We start from the raw sequence: 23,191 nt of genomic DNA, 5'->3' as shown, positions 1-23,191 counted from the left end.
CCATATCGTCTGCACTTCCAGTCAGTCCGTTCCCATTCTTTCAATCGTTCCATTCATTTAATTTCGATCCATTACATCCGTTCATTTAGATAAACTAATCCATCGAAATTCCAAGTTTATAACCATCCATTCAATTCTGTCTTTCATGCACTTTGTCCACCCATTATTGCAGAACTTCCACATATTCATTCATTCATTCATACGCCAATTATCCCGTGCCTCCATATTCCTCATCGCGGTTTATTCTAATTATACATTTCAGAACTGATCTGAGACAGAAGAGGACTGGAGTCCCGTGAGGTGTCGGGCCTCAGTTGACACAACATAGTCAAGTGCGACGAGAGTCGAACCCACAGTCTTGCGGGTTGTGAGGACTTGATTAACATTCAGGGGAAGAGAGATAATGCAACGAATGTCCCGAGATCTCTTCCCCGATCGCGGCATTGAATTCGCGTGAAGCAGTTTCGTCCAGTACGGCACAGTGGAACAGGTAGTGATCAGCGAGGGGCGGAGAGGAGGGCCCGCCGGGCAGTGGAGAGGGGACGAACTCGACATCTCGATTCGTGTTGGTTGGCTCCTGCCGCCGCTGAACTCGGCTGTTGATGCTTTGACCTCATTCTTACCTGTCTCACCATCGAGCCACAGAATCAAATAGTTCACTGAAACCATAGTCCATAATTCTGCTACATTGCGTCTCTTGGAAACGCAAGCGGAGCGACATTGGGGCAGGGCGGTGCTGTTCGGCAGGCGTGGTCGGCCAGCTTGGGCAGATACCACCGCCGCATTGTGGAGGAAACATCACTTCTGAAGGTACTAGAGTGGAAAAGAGTCTCGGTGTCGCTGTCTCTCTCGCTTCTTCGCTCATTTTCCCGCCTCTTACTACTACTACCTATGCCAGTGAGCAGCACGTAGGGGCCCGAGCAGTGCTGTGGAGTGTGGCGGCAGCTACGGACGTGCGCGAGGAAGGTGGGCAAGCCCAAAAGAAACACGTGAAATACACTTCTTATCGTGGGTGGACTAACAACTTATATATAGCAATGTTGATGGTGAGTGATGGTCCGAGTTCAGGAGTGGATGTAAAATGATTGACAGTTAGGTAAAGTGGAGTTTAAATAAAAGCAAACGTGTGTAACAATAAGAAGAGATGCGGGGATCCGTACAGCGATGTTGTTGAGGCACAGGAGACTTGCTGAGTGGTCATCTCAAGCTGTGAGGTTAATCAAGACGGAGAATTAAAAAAAAATAATAAAAAATAACATACAACAGAGGAGTGAGTGGGAGGAGGAGGAACTGGAGGGGAGGTAAATCAGGGGGACAACGAAGAAAAATGATCGTGTTACTATCCCGCACCTCCTTCTGCGACGTACCTGTTTTCGTGACATTTTGTCGGTGACTGAAAGCTATATCGTTGTGGGAGTGCATCTTCATACATGTACAGTACAGTGTCATCTTCATGTGGGGAAAAAAAAAACAAACAAAAGTACTTAATTTCCGGTTTGTTTATGAACATTGGCGACAGGTGGCAGTGCGATCTACACCTTCCCCCTAACATCTGATCTTGGACACGACCCTAAAGGTAAGGTGCACAAGTGATTTCAACGCATGGTTCGTAACGGAACTCTGTTTTCTGAGTTCATTGACTTTTTTTTTTAATATGCCATATTCCTTCAGTGACTTCAGTATAGATGACAGACAATTCACGTGTACGTATTAATTTATTTTCACTTTTGAAAACAATATTTTCGTGATTTATTCCTACGTGCTCCGATTTATTTCCAGTAACTTAAATGACATTTGTGTGTGTGAGACTTGTACGTCAAATAACAGCTCAGTTTATAATAACGGATCCATTCTAGCTAAGAATTAAATGCTTCTCAACGCTTTGAAATTTATCATAGAATCTCTCTTTCTTTCTCTCTGTGTCATTTTCGGGGACAAGGGAAGATATTCTGTTAATTCCGATCCTTTAGTAATTCACTATAAAGGCAGTGAACTAGGTTGCTGCTGTCATCTAGTGACATTTGTTTGCAACACTGGGATAACTAACGAAACTGGAACAAATTAATGTTATGTATTTACCCTACATCCAGCCTCTTTCATAAGCAAACAATATTTACATATTTAATATTTTGCGCACTAAATGATTTACCTGGTGGAAATATAACTTCAATAATATCAGCTTAACATAATTTTGACCATATTTTTCGTCATAAATTTCTTCCTATCAAACAAGGCAATTTAATTATAATACGACTTTCCAATTTAATACACACTCTTATATTTTGTATCTCTTATCGAGTAATGTGTACGAATTTACAGTAGAAAATTATAAATGCTAGGGAGTTACAGTTTCAGATTTAACATATCCTTAAATATCTCTAAATGTAATAGAAATATTTGTTTTACTACATTTTATTCTCAAGGAGAGTTACGTTCAGGTGATAATACTAAAATTCAAATTTAATACATTACCTCTCGATATTCTTCGAGTCGTCAGAAGACTTCTGTACCATGAATATAATTTCCGTTATTTGTAAATGTTCGTAGATATCCGCCAGATTAAAGTCCGCGTGGGTTACCTTCGTTATATGGAGACATAGCAACGTATCTTTCATAAATTTAACAAAACGGTCTGGAACAAAATTACACACAACTGCTATTACATTAATTAAAAAGAACACTATTACATTTTTTTAATTGATCGCAACTTATTCAAAAGGAAAATTTAGAAATGGTATAATTTACTCCACTTGTAAGCTGACATGAAAACAATTCGCTGGTTCGTTATTTTTCGTAAAATTAAAATAAACTTTTAAATACGCGATTAAAGTATCCGCTATATACGCCATTTATTTTGTTTCCAGATTAAGAAAGTAAGGAGATAAGAATATTAACCTATTTGGGAATAATATTACGTAATCATCCTTTATCACAAATATATAAGTTTGCAGAATAAGTCGTTTCTAACAGCAGACAGGTTACATGTGAGAACAGCATAATCTTCCGCGTAAAATGAAGCGCACAATGAAAAGAAAACATTAAGCTGGTCGTTCAGCTTTCCAGTGGAAATAAGTCGGTTATTTATTGTATATAAAACTGGAGCAAACGCATATAACGCCTACTTATTTTTATTTTATACTTTGTTGTACGTGGGAGACTGTAAATTAATTCGATTTCCAGTGACAATAGAGGAACAGCAACAGTTCAATATCATCCTGCGCAAAAGTGAAAATTTCCAAGAGTGTCAAATTAAAGCGTTTATATTTCAGTATATTCTGGAATTATATTTCCTTACTAACTTGATCGTCCTCTTAAGCTCGCGCTGGAATACAAGAAAAAACATAAGATTTATAGCTTTGGAATCCCACTTTATCATATTATATCGAACGGCAGATGTGCAGTAAAGGTATTTATTAGGTGGCATATGGAGCTTCCTTAGGCATTTCAGATCAAGTAGGCTTTTTGTACACGTAGTTTTATGAGTTGCTTGTCGAATGTGCTACCCAACTAACAAGCAAACATTCTCATGGGGGCAGATAAAATAGTATTTTTTCTTCTTTCACCATGTTAATAATACCAAAGAAAATGCTTATCCACATTTTGGCTACTGGAGCGCAATTACGAGGGCCGTCCAGAAAGTAAGTTTACCTTGGACTGTTTATAGAAAGAAGACACAATTTCATGGAAATATTTATTGGAACAGATACAGCAATTTTTTAGCTATTCTTCAAAATATTCTTCACCGGAATTCAGACATTTCTCATACCGTGGGATGAACATAGGTGCAGACGGCTGTCACACACTGGTTCCGATCCCAGGCAGCAGACTTCTACGACACAGGGATACAGAAGTTAATCCCATTAGTATTACAAAGGTCTCAATCCCGGGGGGGAATATGTTGAAAAATAGTTGAACAATTGTTGTATCTGTTGCAATAAATCGTTATGTGCAATTGTGTTTTATATCCCAAAACGCCCATGGGAAACTTATTTTTACGGCCCCCGTAATTGCGTTCGAGTGGCCAAAATTTGTACAAGCACTTATTTTGACATTATTAACACAGTGGAAGAAAAAAGGTTAACTTTTTAATCTGCCCCCATGAGATGTTAGCTTGTAAGCCTGTTCCACCATCTGGCAAATCATTCGTTCTTCTCCACCCATCAAATTCGTATATCTCTTACGCAGATCTAAGAATTGTATAAAATTCACAATTACAAATGTTAGACATACCGTCAGGAACAACTATCATAGAGGATGATCGATTCTGAATCACGTGAACACAAGCGGTAGCTTATCTTTTGAGACGTAGGTGATAATGAAAGGGGAATTGCGCGAAGTGTTGATGGAATGACGAGGAAAACTATAGAGAATAAAAAAACTCACAACTCTGAAATGGATTTGTCCACCACAAATACAACTTCGACATTGCCGAGAACTGAACTGGGGTCTGCGATCGTCGTAAGCTAACGGCTTGTCGTACGACAAAGGATCAAAAAGGAAATTGTAGTCTATTTGAAAAACTTTGAGATGATAAATGTTATAAAATTTTATACTTCCCTGGTGGTTAATTCTTTAATGAATTTTTCGCACTTTTAAACCGCATTTTAAAATATTATGTCTATTTAGTGAAAACAAAATTAATTTCAGATTATTGTAAAATATATTTGACATAGGTTAAAACACTTAGGAACAATACTATTAAACGCTTGGCTAGAATTATTGTGATTCTTTGCAGTTTAATTAATATAGATAACTGAAACATTTTGATCCTAAGTTTTTTGTCTTCTCAGAACTTGAACTCAAATTTTTCGAAACAATTTGTGTAGATAATAATAAGAAATGTGTACTTCTTTCATTCCTATTTGATCTGCCAGCATTCGGATTTCGATCATTTTGAGTGATGTTAATATATTGTATTCACTAATACAATGTGAATTACATTATTATTATTGTTATTATTATTATTATTATTATTATTATTATTATTATTATTATATTTATTCAATCTTCCTCAACTTGGTAAGATTGCCACAGAAAACAGTAACATTTAAGATGATATTAAAAATGTCTTACAAGAAATTTGCTTACAATAAACTAAAATTTACAGATCATAATATTTCACATAATGAAAATGTGCAGTAAAATAAAAAAAATAGATAACAAATGGAATGACAAAATTCAATTTGAATTCAAATACAAGTGTCACCGTAAAATCTGCAGAGAACCCTTCAAGGCTATCATATAAATTTTCTTATTTGTTGTTGGGACTCCAAATTTATGACAGAATGACACGAATTGTTTTATTATGGTCCCTCTAGCGCCCACCATTAATCCGATGACTTCTATATCCCTGAGTTTACATAATGTTTTGTAATAAGGGATAGTTGGTTCATAAATTGTCCTTTTCTCTCGATTGACCTCCTCGGGTTGATTCTGATGCATCTCGAATCTGATGGTCGGATCCAGAATATAACCTTTTGTCTCTCCAGGTTTAAATATTATAATATCAATACGCCGATTACTTCCGGTATCCGCTATTCCATGGACTTCTTCATAGGTAATGTAGCCATTGGACTTAAGGAATGTTGCGATTACAGACCTGATCTTGTAATGTCTGCTGTTACGAAGAGTTACGCCAAATGAGCTTAAGCCCTAGATATTATTATTATTATTATTATTATTATTATTATTATTATTAGCCTATTATTATTATTAGCCTATTATTATTATTATTATTATTATTATTATTATTATTATTATTATTATTATTATTATGGTTTTGTATCCCTTGGGTTTAATAATTTGCACAGGTTTCTTGTCTTATTTGCCGAGTGATAAAAGTCATGTATATTGTAAACTTTTAGCTTAACTTCTGTTACAATTTATTTCTAACTATATGAGCTGTATGTAAAAATAATAACTTAAAGTTACACTATGACAAAATAATACTAGAAGTGCAATAAAAAACGCAGTGAAAATAATACTTTATTTTTTCCATGCATGCGATCTATTCTTTTGAGTCCACACCTGTGGAGTAACGGTCAGCGTGTCTGGCCGCGAAACCAGGTGGCCCGGGTTCGAATCCCGATCGGGGCAAGTTACCTGGTTGAGGTTTTTTCCGGGGTTTTCCCTCAACCCAACTTACGAGCAAATGCTGGGTAACTTTCGGTGTTGGACCCCGGACTCATTTCACCGGCATTATCACCTTCATATCATTCAGACGCTAAATAACCTAGATGTTGATACAGCGTCGTAAAATAACCCAATAAAATAAAAAAAAACTCTATTCTTTTGACAGCAAAAGTGACCCCTAAAGAATGGCTTGGTGCGTAATGCTTTAAAACAGTATTTATTGTAAAGGACTTTCTGAATACGAACCCATTACAATAACAGGGCAAAACAGCTCTATCCCAAATGAAGCAAAATCTGTATAAACGCAGAAGCACGAGTTCTTTGTGTCAGGAAGAGTCGAGGAAAGAAGGTAATGCACAGTTAGCAGGCGCCACGTCTCTCGGCCAGATTGCCCGGCCGTGTTCCCTTATACGGTGGATCTAGTGTTGATTTGTCTCGCCAATCTATAGTAATTCGTATACTCTCGTCCGGATGACAGAAAAAAAGAAACCAAATAAAGAAGTTAGCTATGCTTTTTAGACGATAATTTGACAACAGTCTCCTATCACCATCCATCATTTACGTCTTCATGAGATTTAAATTTGTTCTACAGTTTACAGGAAAATGTTTGAATAATGCAACGAATATATTCTTTTCAACGGAAGTTAAACTCGTCTCTTTTACAGGAAACTTCGCTACACTTTATCAATCAGTCTTAATCAGTGGCGACTCGTGATATTTTTGTATGCAGGATATGAGATTGACGACTGATGACCAACACAGAAACTAATATTAATAATAATATAATATTAGTAATAATAATAGTATTAATATTAATAGTAGCAATAATAATATGAATATAATAATATTTATTTATTTATTTATTTATTTATTTATTTATTTATTTATTCTGGTGTAGTTAAGGCCATCAGGCCTTCTCTTCTACAACATTAGGAATACAAATACAATAATAGAAATAAACAGAAGAAAATACACTATATACAAAGTAATGCTACACAAGAAATAAAGAGAGAGAGAAAATAAACACTATAAACAAAGTAAGCCATACAAAAATATACACAGGTTGCAGTCACACAAACTTTAAATGAGTCATTAAGTATCATAATTAATTCTATCCTAACTAATTAACTAACATAAACAAGAAACTTGCAATTTTAATCTAGATTAAAAAAGAAAAAGAAAAAAAAACATCAATATTTCTAGCAATACCTAAAAAATATTAACTAATAATAATAATAATAATAATAATAATAATAATAATAATAATAATAATAATAATAGAGCATGCAAAATCAATACAAGTAGGCCTATGTTAATCTTTGACTTACCTTTATGGAACTGGCAATTGATTTGTAGTGAAGTTCGATTCTCCTCCCCATTTAAATTGCGAAGATGTCTCCTAAGCCTTTGTACTGCCCGATATTCGGTATGGCATAGTTGCGCCCCGAAGAAATCAGGTAGCAGAATGGAATGGTATAGTTGCGCCCCGATGGACATAGTACTCACGAAAGTGATTGTTATAAAATAAATAAATTACTTAAAAATATTATAGTGGTAGCTGCACTGAAATCACGTAGCATATGATTAATTTTGCTATTTAAAATAGCTCTTTTTTTTATCGATCACACACAATAAATGAACTGAATTTTTTGTTTGTACACCGATATCTTAACCCTACGGTACAGGGTTTCGGAAATCGAAACTTAGAACCATTGTGAATTATTAACTCTTTACCCTTTTCACTAAACTTAACATTCATTTTAAATTAACCTCACTATACGCCACAGACGGTGTGAAAATCGCTAATAAAATGTCAAGATTGTTAAGGCCCCATATTCCAACGACTCACTCATTTGAATATGTCAGCTAATAAAGTACTGCCAACTTCATGATATTCATTTTAATGGTATCGATAATGAATATTAAATCGAATAAGAAATCAATAAAGTTGGCTGATTACGAGGCTCGAGTTCCCGTAATATCTTTTTCTCAACCTATTTCATCGGGGCGCAACTATGCCATGCCCCTTTTCTGTACCTGATGGGAACGGGGCGCAACTATGCCCACAAAACAGGGACCTTTTTTTATCTGCTGCATCTTACCTGACCGTGGGGCGCAACCATGCCCTAATGCCCTATTTACTAATGCTCCGTGGTACGTTTGGGCAATTAATTTCTTGCTACAGTTAAATTCTTCTAAATAATTAAATACAACTTCAGATATTCTTTCGGCTGTCCTTTCAAATGGAAGTCCTGTTAATTCTTGTATTTTTTTTATATTTTATATAATTTTAAATTATTATTTCGTTTATTCTGTTCTTTTAAAATGACCAATGAACTGCATTTAAGAATTCGTATTGTAGTCTCTAACAGGTTTTCCATCACCGAGAAAGAAGAGTCGTAGTAGGATACACGGTCATATCCTCAAACGCGGTTAAACTAAAGCCATACCCCTCCCTCCGCACTCTCCCCTGTCCACTAAATTCACTGGTAGAAAAAACCGTTTGCTGTAAGATATTGGGATGGTTCCTCGGAAATTATTTCTGAGCTGTGCAGTGGCGATAACTTACGACAGAAAGTGGAAACTTAAAGGAAATTATTACGTCGGGACGCACTGAAAATCAAAATCTGTAATTAAAATGTTTTCTAACCTCAGAGGCACGAAATTAAACTGTAGGATCATCTTCATATCCTTCATGGAGGAATCGCCACTGGTCTTAACCTTAGTCTACTCTTCCCGAGTACCGGTAAGTTAAAAGTATTCCGGGTTTCTTCATGGAATTCTTGGACGATTTATCGTACTCTGTACGTAAGGGTGACATGTTTTTAATGATGAACGTGGTTAATCCATGCGAATCGTTATCCGAAACTTAAAAGCATCGACATTAAACTTCTTATATAAAGAGTTGAGGTGGAGTTTTTAATAGACAAGAACGGAGTTTAATACCGATTTCTTTACTGCAATCATTTAATCATTCCTCCACAAAGCATCGTCATTATTATTATTATTATTATTATTATTATTATTATTATTATTATTACTATTATTATTATAGTGCGTTTCGCGAAGGACTACAGGACGTTTCAAAAGACACTTCATAATCCAGGTAGAAAACTCGTGTGTATAATTGAATGGCTGCCTAAAATAACGTTTTAAGTCCATTTTTTTCCAAACTGAGTTTTCGGCTGAAAAATGTGTATCGCACATCTTGCATCAAGTGCTGCCATCATCTTTCTGATATTCACACTACTTCGAGAGCTGTAGTATTTTGATTGTGTTCCTGAGCTGAATAACGTTGTAACGCAAATAAAATGGCGGACAATCATACTTGTAACGTGTCACATGGGTAGAAGTTATTGCCAAGCAAGGCCAAGCAAACCATTTGAGGTTGTTCATATGCAACAAAAATACTTTAGGGATATAGGGCTAGCAGAGCAAACAATAAGGAAGGATCCGGAACTAAGATAACAGCTGCCTGATTTCAGTTCAGTTCTGACGATCGTATGTCTACGAAAATGCGGAAATTCCATGATATATTGTTACCATGGACAGTGTATTCTCTAAAGAAAAAAGCAAGCGACCAAAAAATAAGACAGTAAATCATATTTCACATGATAACCCACCTCGTCTTTATCATGGCCCTATTCCAATCACAAAAGAGAGAAAAAAAATGATCTGATTGCAATGTCAAGTTTTCTTCCTCTTGGTCATGGTTACTCTGAATTCTACCGTGGCATAATAACAGAAAAAAAAAAAGGATTCTTGTGTGTGTAATATTAATATTTTGTGCCTAAACATACAATCTAAGTTGTGTAATTTGTTTCAAGTTCTTAAGGTGTAAATTTGTCATTATTATTATTATTCCTATTATTATTATTATTATTATCATTATTATTATTATTATTATTATTATTATTATTATTATTATTATTATTATTATTATTATTATTTAATGTGCTCAGATGTAACAACCATAAAGAATTTACTAGGAAATATGGACAGTATTTAAGTTTCTTTGCTTTACAACGTTTTTCTACTGTAAATGTTCGAAATGTTGTGTTATTTGGAAGATGAAGGCAATATATATATATATATATATATATATATATATATATATATAAATGGTATGAATATTTACTGAAGTATTAATGCAGACCTCATACTGTCATATTTTGTAATATTTAACAATGTTAGTACGGAATAAACATATTTTTAATTTCCTGACAAACTGTAAAAACTGACTTACAACGTTATTCTAGACAACCATTCAATTATCATGTACTGTACTGCGTTATCCATAACAACCACAGAATTACGTTGAATATCAGGTGAAAGCTACTCCTGAAACCATTTTTTTAAACGGTCGCTCTCCATTTATTCGTGATAGGCTAATCCTTAGTTGAACGCGACTTGAATACCAGTAACCCATTTTTTACAAACTACTGTTCACTACCGGCATGGAGTACTATAATCCTGGAACCTTTACCAGAACTGGATCGCCATCATTAATCGTCCATAATTTATCTTTTGTCATGTTCACATTTATAAATGTTTCGCCGGGAAAGAATATAGCACGTTTAGTTGATCTTTTATCTTTATTTGTACAAATAAACTGATTACGCAGCGCAACTATGTCCTGACGTTCCATCAAATACTTTTACGCCATATTATTCTTCTTATAGCGGAACCAAATGATTCTCATTATTCAAGAGAGAGATGATCCAGACACAGGGAAACACAACTTCCCTTTGGCTCTTTTCAATACGTCATTCAAAATTGGAATGTAACCTTCTCCACACAAACATTTTCAGAACAATCATGCGACCGATTTCTCGTTGGACTTTTCAATTCACCTCCTTCTTTCTCCTCAAGAATTCTACTTTTCACCAATTCCAGTCGCTTTAATAGTTCTTTCATAAACTAAGTGGCGGTTATCATAGGTTATCATATATTCTGTCTGAAAATACTCGTGAACCGGTATCCAAGCTCTTTATTTTCGGAACGAATATGGTTCTCTCTTCCATAAATTAAATGAGACAATATAATTAAGCATAAGATAAAACTTACAGTCGGCCTGGTTAGCGCAGTTGGTATAGCGCTGGCCTTCTATGCCCGAGGTTGCGGGTTCGATCCCGAGTCAGGCCGATCGCATTTAAGTGTGCTTAAATGCGACAGGCTCATGTCAGTAGATTTACTGGCATGTAAAGGAACTCCTGCGGGACAAAATTCCGGCACACCGGCGACGCTGATATAACCTCGGCAGCGTCGTTAAATAAAACACAACATTTTAAAACTTACGCTTAAGATTTCCATTGTTTAAATTTCACAAACCACGATTCACACCAAACTGCTTGGAAACAGCAAGCTCATTATGAATGTAGCATCTGTACACAGTTGAAACTGCAGAAACATCAGCAACTTTATTTCAACACTCTCTATATTTTAATCAGAAACAGTAGGCCTAACGTGCGGGCTTTCCAGGAATATGGTCAAGGAGCCTCTAAAGCTATTTAGGTCAACCCTCACTATTCGTGAAACGCACCGTATTATTATTATTATTATTATTACTATTATTATTATTATTATTATTATTATTGTTATTACTATGTATTATCTTAGAATTTCCGTGAAAGGTTTTTGTGGTCACAGAATTTTCTTCACTAAATTATTTAAATCTCTTTCTCCAATAGCCAGGTGTACTAAAGTGTTAATTTGCAAGATCTGATTTGATTTTACTTATGCATGATATACTCGTATCCTTACTCGTTATTTAATATATTTTATTATTTGTTAGATATTGCTATTTATTTTTTTGCATTTGGTGAATGATTAATGTTGACTATTAATTATATTTCATTTCACTGCCATTTTCTGTCATTCATTCTCATCATCATTTGTTCTGTTTTCTATTGTTCTTTGTATCTTGTGCTAAACTGTAATTGGCCTTGTGCTGTTGTTTTGCACGTTAATATTCTAAATAAAATAAATAATAATAATAATATTATTATTATTATTATTATTATTATTATTATTATTATTATTATTATTATTACTACTACTATGACAACTACTATCATTATGAAATTTAGAACTGTTGTGGATCATGTGTAATGTTAAGACGGCAAAGTAAAGTCACCAGTAGCTTTCTTCTGATTCCATATTTTGTGGTAAACCCGTAGATTGTTTCAAAATCTCATGTGCAACTTCTCATTGGAACAGAAGGCAACACTTTAGGAGTAATATTATTGACTGGTATCGTAGATTGAGTTATATGTTAACACCTTTTCTAAATGATTCCATGTCACTTGGTATACAAAAATTGGCAAATGGACATTTTACATTCTCAATTTTAGCATACTTTATTTTCACCTACTACTCTTTCACCTACTTATGTTTAGCCTACCTAAATTTGTCGTACGGGATCTAGTATACTCAATTTAGCCTATTGAAGATTTAAAAAAGAAAATACAGTATTATATTATTAATTGATATACTATTAATTTTAAAAGAGAAACTTCCATATGGTACCGGGACTCGAACCGGGTCTCCTGATTGCTACTCATATCCATTGGTATTGCGGAATAATTTCCATAGAATATTAATAACAACATTCTTCACTTTCAATGTTGTAATGAAGCCATAGTTACCTTAATTTGGTAAATTTTCCAGTATATTAGTTGTTTTCTACTAATCTTCACTAAAATGGCGTGTGAATTGATACGTACTTCTAGATCCGATTTCTAGTTGTATTTGTGTTATAAACAAAGAACCAACAATAATAACGGACGCATATTGGATGCATAGAAGAGGATAAAGGATCCACAGAGAAAGCGTTACACCAGAGTAAATAGGCGTCTAAAGAATATTTCACTGAATTACCAACTATACAAGCAAAATAACAGTATAATTCTAGATTATTTAAGTGTTTGTGGTCATAACTTGAATCTATGAGTAAATACTGTACTACTACAGTGCCTGTATTTCGCACCATATTAAATCATTCTATGTCTGTTTGTTAAGGTATACCAAATTATTAAATTCATTTTATTTCTGTTTGTTAAGGTATACCAGATTTATTGTATACAAAATTTTTGTGAATGAAAATGTAGTATGCCAAATAAACGTATTCCAAATATATGTATCACAATTTTGAGTATGTCAAATGTCCGTATGCCATTTTTCGTATGCCAAGTGACTTGAAATGTTTCTAAAGAGGCGTTTAGCTTTTGAAGCTGCTTAATTTATCAAAACATTATCGTCATTAACTTGAGGTTCGACCCAAAATCCGTTCCGGTCATACAGGAATCGTAGATATTATTGATTGCTATCGACCAATCTTTTCCTTGGAAGTCCACGGTTTCTATTTCCGATTCGGTCTGTACCTCAACGATTCACTCTCAAATTTTTATTTTCGTTTCGGCTTGTAATATTTTTAAAGGAATTATGTTAGTATTCTCACCTATCATACAGTCTAACTTTTAAATCAGCTATTAAATTAGTGGAGTTAGAGACAGCGAGATGATATTTTGGCCAGGCGAGATTAGGAAAGACCTTGCACGACCTAACATTCACCTTACAGATGGTGAAAATTTCGGGGGAAAAAAAAAGCAATCGAATAATAAGCCTAAGCGGGAGCCGAACTTAATGGCCGAATGTAGCCTCGGACTAAGAGACCACCTCTTTTCGGATAAGCTATACACGCCAGTGTGCCAATACTATGTTGCTTCTCAACTCTTCTCTGATGGCTGGATTATTTTTCGACTTTCAAGTTATAACCACAGTTTTCCATAATAAACTCATCTGAGATATTACAATCCCTTTTAGATACTAATACTTTCTTGTAATGCAAATTATTTGAAATGATTTACTTGTATGTAAGCTATTAATGCAGTATTTTTCTTGAACTGATGTATTTCTTAAGCAACTAGAATCTTAGTATTCAGCGAGACGAATGCGTGAACCTTTCATATAATATTTTAACCACCTATATCAAAGTTTCTTCACTTTACGAAAGTTACAAAAGAAAATCAAGCAGTGTAAAATAGTAGTTCAATTTGCACGGTGAGCATCATTTAAATGGACCAGGCGCAGAGTGGCCAAGACATTCAAATCCGACCAGAAAGGGTTAAAACTCAATTTATGAATTTAACCTCTTCCCTTAATATTTATTTTATCAGTTCTGTGAAAAAAAGTGTCATATTTTTTTATTTTCGTAAAGAGGTCATTTAATATTGCAGAATCACTGTACATCACTAATTTTCTTACATACTTAAAAAATCACTATGAAGCAGACAATGGGACTCAAACGAGTTAACTCGGATTAATAAATTTTGACACATGTTAGCAACCCGAGTTAACTCGGGATAATAAGGGAAGTGGTTAATAATAGGGTTCATATTCCGATAGTAGGCCTACAAGTATGGAAAAGATAATAGTGTCGTGTAATGTTCGAACATGAGAGGGGATATTAAGATAGTAGCCTAGTACAAACTTTGTCATATTACATAGGCATCCAACAATGTTTATAAGGGAACCGTCCCTGGTCGTGGAACTTGAATTCAATGAAAATGCATATTTAAGCTAATTTTTGTTCGTTCAGAAACATGGTGGTAATAGCAAGTAATAGTTCGTTTAGCTTTTTCCTCGTTTACGAAATATATCAACTTGAAAATCGTTGCTACTTATACCGCTTCTTGCGCGCACTCGAATCCTCATAGCTCCGCGACACCATATCGTAGCTCTTGCATAAATGCTCTAGAGTCTAGACTCTGTTTTATTCTTAACTTAAATTAATACAGTAGTAGTACAATCCATGACATTTGTCACTCATTCATATACCGTCCAAGGTCTAGGAGCATACTTTGTTTTCAGGAACTGAAAGGGGAATTTGGACCTAAAGTAAAACAACGCGTAGACAATTATAAGCTATTTAATGTCGTGGTCGATGCAAGTAGTTCCGGTAAACTGACAAAAAAATCACGCCAGAAGATGGTTAATAGATTTATTTTTCCCGCATGTTAAGAAAGACAATATTGTTTTTGGATTCTTGGAGTGGTCAGATACTATATTTATTTTAGAAGGATTAAACAATAATTTACATGACGAGACAATTAAAACACAAATTATCCCTCCAAAAACTACAAACTATGTGCACCCTTGGATGTGTATTTTTATGCAGTATAAAATTGTAATTCGAAGGCAGTAAAATTATCTGTGAAAACATTTCAGACACATTCCACGATAGGGACTTCATAATGACATTACATTCTGTTGTGTATCAACAGTTTTATTCATCTCTCCTCAAAGACATGTTAATATACGATTGGCATAAGTATGGATATGTGAAGGAGAAACATGTGAGAAAGTTTGATAACGTTCTTGCAACAAGAACAGAGTGTGTGTGTTTGTGTGTTTTATAGAAGAGTGCGAAAAATCAGCCTATATAAAATGTTTGTACTGTTCATTGTCCCGACCCCTTCATTTCGAATCCACACTATCATATTTAAGGTGAGTCACAAATTTAATACGCATTTTAAATTCAAATTGAATCTGTACTTCAGCAGGAGTAGGCCTACTTTATTAATGTGAGTTAAGAGAAAAGGAAAATATACTAGAGCATTAATGCGGGAGCTATGATACGGTGTCGCGGAACTATGAAGAGCCGGGTGAGCGCAAGAAGCGGCATAAGGAGCATCGATTTTCAAGTCATATTTCGAAAACAAAGGAAAAGCAAAACGAACGACTATCACAACGCTTCTTAACGAACGAAAATTATCTTAAATATGCATTTTTATTTAATTCAAACACCACGACTTGAGACGTTTCCGTGTTAGAAGTGAAGTATGTAAACTAAAATAACCGAATTAGATAAAAACCGATAAGAGGCAATAGGCCCATGTTAGGTTAATGTTTGCCGATTTTCTGTGGAACCGAAGTTCGCTTTGCGTTTTTTTTTTCAATCTTTCCCCTTCCTTATGTTCATTACCTTTCTCCTTAGTTCCTCCTATCCTGGCACTTTATATTCTAGCTGCATAACGATGTCAGGCACATATCTAGCGAAGTTACGCATAGTAATGAATATAGGTAATTTTGCTGTTATTAATATGACTAAACATTCACAAAATATACGTATAAATAAATCAAACAAAATATTTTTTTTAAATGCATATGTTGACAGTACCAACTACTATCGTACAATGATCAAACATGAGAGGAAACCAAGACATTAATAACTTGGTCTTATTTCATGTGAAAAAGTATATTCCTCAAATTTATTTATTTATTTATTTATTTATTTATTTTACTGCTAGTAAGTTTCAAATGAATACAAGTTAATACAATATAAGATAAACTAGCCCACTCCTGAATGAGTAAGACTCGTGTTCAGGAGGGGATTCCAATACAGACAAAAATAAAATTAAACTTGAGCGTGAATACAGATTATATAGTATAAGTATAATAGTATAAGATATTTAAGTAATTTTAGTTTAGACCTAAAAACAAAAATAGGCATTTAGCCTAAAATCAGAGGTCTAGTGATTACATTATCTCCTTCTTAAGCCAATGTTCAGCAAACATAATGACTTAATTTATATATGAAGCGTTCAGAGTCATAGTGGGCCAAGCGCCAATTATTAAAAACGGACAAAGCAAGGGTTAAAGTTAAGTGAATACCATAGTTTAATGAAGATTGACATATCTTTTACCTTAATGTGTGTACTTCATATTACTTGCTATATGTTTCCATTGAATTATGGTAATAACTTCATTTTAACCCTTGTTTTATACGGTTTTAATTAATGGTGCTTGGCCCACTATGGTTCTGAACCCTTCATATTGTCTCCTGCAAGTGTCAACGTCGTAGAAAATAAAAATGAAATATTTTTAAAATATGAAGGATTTCAAAAAGTATATAAAACATGAATTCAATTCTAAAACCATTATTAATATAACACTATTCAACAACAAAATGAATGAACAGTGTACCTTAAGAAAAAATTACTAAAAATAGCACATTTGTTACTAAAAAGATTAGAAGAAAAAGGCTGTTCGTGTCGGATGTAATTAATTAACGTTACAGTAGGAAATTATCTTATTCCTGAAATTACCATAAAAAATAACGATAAAGATGAATATTTAATACCGTTCATGTGTCTTTAAATTTAGATAATAGCCTACTATCTACACAGAACTTAGGCCTACAGCTTGCAATTCGAGAAGTATTCTCTATCAGGATTACATTTCCAGAACTATTTAAAATCGATTGGCACACTTTTCTCCTTCAAATCTATTATTTTAAATTCGATTTTCATTTTAAAATCCACAGAATACATTTCTGTGTTCGTACAATTTCACAAATATAACAAAATTTACGATATTGGCTAATACAAAAAGATCCACAATATTGTGTGAATTTTTTTAGCAAGTTATTCATGTTTGGAGTTCCTAATTGTGACCAGTTGCAGGAAATGGGACCTAAAGTCGGATTTTTCATTTTTTTGTGGTTTCAAAAAGAGGATGAAATACTGAACATTTAAAAAAATTCATGACTCTAGGTGCTCTAGTTTTTTAATAGATTACTTATTGAATATTTATATTACAGTGAAAAACATAATGGACAATATACTTAACATTCCTCTGTATAATTTTATGTAATGTGTTACAAAGATAGTTTACATTTTTGTTCCATATCAGATGTTTATCAATTATGATTCTTAAATATTTAAACTTTGGAAGAATGTTATAAATGTTATGTTTTATTTAACGACGTTAAAAAAATTTATCAACAGAAATAAAAGGTAATGGACATTGTTCTTCTCTGCAGTTAGTAATCATTATCATCATCATAATCATCATCATTATCATCTACCATGAAATAAAGATCACTAATTTGTCCTGTTGCGATCTCATTTGTTTCAAGTATATATCACGATCACATAGAATAGAATAACATGTTTTATTTTCGCTGGCAAAGTTTTTAGCCATAAGGTTTTCTCTTCCACTTAGCCAGCTTTAATCAATACAATACTGACATACAGATTTAAATTATAAATATTTACAATACACTAAAGATTATTCAGCAATATTCTTCAGTTAAATTTTAACAACTAGTAGGTACATGTTTAATTTGAGATAAAGCGTATATGAAATAGTAACAACTTAATTTATGGGTTAAAGTAATTCATTTCAGTGTAGGCCTATATGCAATATGTGAAGAACTATAGTATTATTAAGTTCTGATGGCTAGTTGGCTAAATGATGAGAATTAATTTAATAGTAATTTACTAGGACTATGTTATAGGGAGCAACGTATGTGACTATTTGATCATAAGTTAGCATGATTGAAAGTCATCACTTAAGAAGAATACCAAACAAGAAACACTCTAAAGGAAATGTCAGGGAGACAATTTACTTTCACGGATAATGGACCTGACCTGCTCAACCACTGATATATGAGTAAACTCGGTCTAGCGTAGAAATATTCATTCATTCGTTTATTTATTTATTTATTTATTTATTTATTTATTTATTTATTTATTTATTTATTTATTTATTTATTTATTTTGCTAATAATTGTAACATAAAATATAATATAAACAGAAAAACTTTAGCTTGCCCCTGAAAGAGTAGAACTCGTGCTTAGGGGCGGATTCCTCAATTGAAATTAAGAAGTATATAATACAATTTATCTTATGTCTAGTACGCAATAAGAATATATAAATTTAAATTTACAATTTTTATAAAATCCTTACCTAACTTTTTAAATTTAATATTAAAACTATTAGAATTGACAAGATTAGGATATTTAAATATAAATTTGTTATATATTCTTGGACCTAAATTATTACTATGATTAAATACTGTAGCAGTGTTGCATTTTGGTTCAAATAATCTTAAAGAATTCATACCTTTTGTTTCATAACTATGAGAATACAATTCAAAATTATTTCGATTTCTTTGTAGGAATTTTATTAATACAATATAATAAATCTGTCTTATTTTAAAAACATTAAAGTCTATAAACAATTTTTCAGGTGGAAAATCAATAGGTTTATGAAGATATATTTTAATTATTTTCTTCTGTAATAAATAAAGTGGATTAAAATTGGATTTAAATAAGCTACCCCATCCTATAATTTCATACATAATTACCGATTGAAATAAAGTTATGTATATTGTGCGTAATAAACTTATTGACAAGAAATTCCTTAATAAAACAAGATAATATATTATTTTACGTAATTAATTACAAAGGTAACTTCAGAGGACTCCTTAATAATCGCACATTTAGGCTACACTGTATAAGGCAACAATTAAAGTTATGGAATTTAATACTTAATATAAATGTAGGAGGTTTGTTACATCTTTCAGATAATGAGAATGGAATAATTATGGTTTTATTTTCGTTGATAAAAAGATAATTTACGTCAAACCATTTTTTTTTTTATTAATTTAAGTCCATTATTTGAATTACTATATGCAACATACCAGGTTTTTCCACCAAAAAGTAAAACTGTGTCATCTGCATAAGAATAATTAACACCATAGACCAGCCGTGGCGAAAATGTGATCGTGCGCAGAGACACTGTGTAACCTGCAACGTGCATAGCACTTATGGAGAGAGGTGGACACCCGAAGAGGAAGCGAAACAACTGTCTGACTTATTAACGGATTTTCATTTTCCTTACGTCAGGCACTTAAATATAATTTTATACAGTATAAGGTTACAAATTAATCTTTAATACGTACGACGAAGACAGAAATGAACAAGAAAACATAGGACACATTATCACAACCTATTAACTATCTTCAGAATGTCTCTGCGACAGAGTTTCAAAATCAGGACTTATGTCACTTACTGCCAGTCGTAGTTGATCACAAAGGTATTTGTCTGTCAAGTCCACACCTGTGGAGTAACGGTTAGCACGTCTGGCCGCGAAACCAGGTGGCCCGGGTTCGATTCCCGGTCGGGGCAAGTTACCTGGTTGAGGTTTTTTCCGGGGTTTTCCCTCAACCCAATATGAGCAAATGCTGGGTAACTTTCGGTGCTGGACCCCGGACTCATTTCACCTGCATTATCACCTTCATCTCATTCAGACGCTAAATAACCTAAGCTGTTGATAAAGCGTCGTAAAATAACCTATTGAAATAAAAATTTGTCTGTCAGTCATGTTCTAAATTTGGTTTTTCATTGTCGGAAATAATTTTTCACAAACGTAAGTTGTAGCGAACATGGCTTCAACAGAGCACGCGAAAGAACGAAGCTTGGGATATCACATTGTAAATCTGTGAGTTTAAATTGAAGATCTAATCGCATTATTCGTACATCTGCAGAGATGATGATGATGATGATGATGATGATGAATATGATAATAATAATAATAATAATAGGATACTTAACCTTTTAATGTTTCATGAGTGATATGTACTATAATGCCGTTTTATGTTATACAAATGTTTTCCTCGTAATACTTGTGAACAATCAATCATCCATTTAATATTCTCATCAAATTGGCAGCAAAAAAAAAAAATCCTTCCTCTCATCCTGCTTGAAACTTTCGTTTTTGTAATGGTACATGGTTTCGAGAGAGTAATTGCGATGATACGCCATTCACAGGTCAGAGACAAATACAAATGGAACGGAGTTTAACTCCAGTGAGTGAGAGGGTGGGGGGTTGAGGGAGGTAGGAAGCAAGAGAAATGCACAGCTATCATTGCGAGCCACAATGTGCTCGCGAGTCACATTTTCGCCACGGCTGCCATAGACCTATGTGTCTGAAAAATAACCGATTTCTGTACTCTGTGTCGAGATATTTGGTTAAATTTATTTCAATTGTGTACAATTTTGTCAGCTGACATCTTCATCATTAAGCTGTTTGTTACTTTCATTTATTTAATTTTTTACTAGTAACGGGTACTTGAATTTTCGTCATTCACCATATGTAGTCAGTTGTGTATTAATTACCAATTTATCGGCAGAGTCGTTGCCCAGGGTGCGCCACAGAAGGCTAGTCTACGCTACACCCGCGACGAGATGATGGAGATTTGTTGGGATGCCACCGGAGAAAACCCTGTGCTACCTAGACCGCGGACTTGTACAACACAAGTTATAAGTCGGAGATACGCCGGGGATCGAACCCGGATCCAGAGATTATAAGTCCAGCACCGTAGACCACTGTGACGGCTGTTGACTTTTATTCCAATTCCTCAAAATGTACCGGATTTACAATCAACGCAGTTCCATTAGCTTGAGCTTGTACTGTATTTTGTTTTGTAAGAATGAAAGTACGTAATTTATTGGCTGCATTATCGTACAGTTTCGCAATATTGTGTTTACTAAATCGTAGACACTGAACTGTTATTAAATAGAACGGCCATATCCACATCGCTGAACTTAGGTCTAATATCAGTATGATTATTTTCTACTACTGCTTCTATTGGACTTCAAACTTAATGACTTGAGTTTTGAAATGTAATTTTTCTACTTACCATTAAGGCCAATCGTGATTTTAGTAATCACAAAAATTACAAGCAAATAAGCAATGCGACGTATGAAATAGCGCGTATACGTTATAAACTTACGTATGTTAATTTTACGTACATTCATCCAATCTATGTTCAACTAAAGTTCTTCACAGGTGTACGCTTTCCTCCTTTCATCCTGTGCTGTAGGTTCTTTTGTGAAGACTCAGTACTCTTACACGAGATGGTGATAAAAAAATTGCTGCAGAGAGATTATAAACAGTAGCTATATTTCCATTCATTGTACATAAAGGATACTGGGACTGAATTTTAAAACTCAAAGATTTTTATTAATTTCTTTCAAATTCGGCTGGTTTGTTTTGTCTATATACATTTAAATAACAGTACCAAAATTTCATCAAAAGTCATCCATTAGGGTCTTAGATATTAAAATTCATTTATTTTAATTATGTTAAATTATGCATAAATTTATTGAAAACATCCCTGACGGCTTCAGAATTGTTTTTGCTTTACAGATTTCCTGTGAAGAACGTGCATTTCATGATAAAGAAAATTGAGCACATGGATCTTTTAATATGAGAAATTGTTCAAGAAATAAAAATGTTCTAACATATAATAATGTTTGCTTGATAATTTTCTTTAATTTTTAAACATTAAAAAGTTTTCATTGAAGAGCTGATTCCATGCACAGCTTTCTGGATTGGAGTTTGCTGAGTATTCTTGCAAAGTTTCATGTAATTCGAAGCAAATGGAAACCGCTAGCAACTTTATAGATCAAAAACGTAGTTTTGAGAAAACTTTATTTTTAATGGGTGTGGTAAGTTTAAAAGAGCTGCGTAGCATTTTAAAAATGGTCACCTTTAAAAGTAGTAGGCGAGGGCCAAATATACTGCAGAACAAAATGTTGAACAAATGTATGTATATATATATATATATATACACATATATATATATACATACATATATATATATATATATATATATGTGTGTGTGTGTGTGTGTGTGTGTGTGTGTGTGTGTGTGTGTGTGTGTGTGTGTGTGTGTGTGTGTGTGTGTGTGTGTATACACACATACAGAGTGAATCAAAAGTCTACAACCATATAAATATCTACCATATGCTTAATGTTCGATTACTATAGGTGTGACCAGTATTTATAACCAAATGCTCTACCAGTGACACATTCGATTCTAGCCCTCAGCTATTTCAAAAGCCGCCATTTTGGATGCTACTTTGAAATTTTAAATGGAAAGGGGATCATGTAGGTACTCAAAATCATGTGAAATTTTCTGAAAAAAAAAAAACAATGGTATAATCCATTTTGAGATATCTCTAATCGTTTCAAAGTTATTTAAAGATAACTATCATAATGACACAAACATTAGTTACTGCATCTACAGATATTTCGTAACATGGTACAGTACTAATGAGGCTTTGGAAAATGTATTTTTATGCAATTCTGGTAATTAACTTTTCCTGCTTTACTGTTTGGTCAACCTGTGACAGTTGATTGTTGTAATTATTTGAAGCTCTAAAAGGTAAAAAAAAGGTATCCCCGTAACATGCCATGAAGGCACT

At 33.7% G+C, this 23,191-nt stretch overlaps 1 protein-coding gene across 1 annotated transcript in view; it reads left to right on the top strand.

The window, feature by feature from the left end:
• Positions 1 to 779: 779 nt before the first annotated feature.
• LOC138701417 (protein embryonic gonad-like) overlaps positions 780 to 23,191 on the top strand; it is a 313,993-nt gene continuing 291,581 nt past the window's right edge. The window contains exon 1 of the mRNA XM_069828283.1: positions 780 to 1,576. The gene's annotated coding sequence lies outside the window, so the exon portion shown is untranslated. The remainder of the gene's footprint in view (positions 1,577 to 23,191) is intronic.

Source organism: Periplaneta americana, chromosome 6 (genome assembly GCF_040183065.1).
Source record: "Periplaneta americana isolate PAMFEO1 chromosome 6, P.americana_PAMFEO1_priV1, whole genome shotgun sequence".
NCBI classification, from domain to species: Eukaryota; Metazoa; Arthropoda; class Insecta; order Blattodea; family Blattidae; genus Periplaneta; species Periplaneta americana.
Note: the sequence above shows the minus strand (reverse complement) of the source record. Positions and strands in the feature narration are given on the sequence as shown.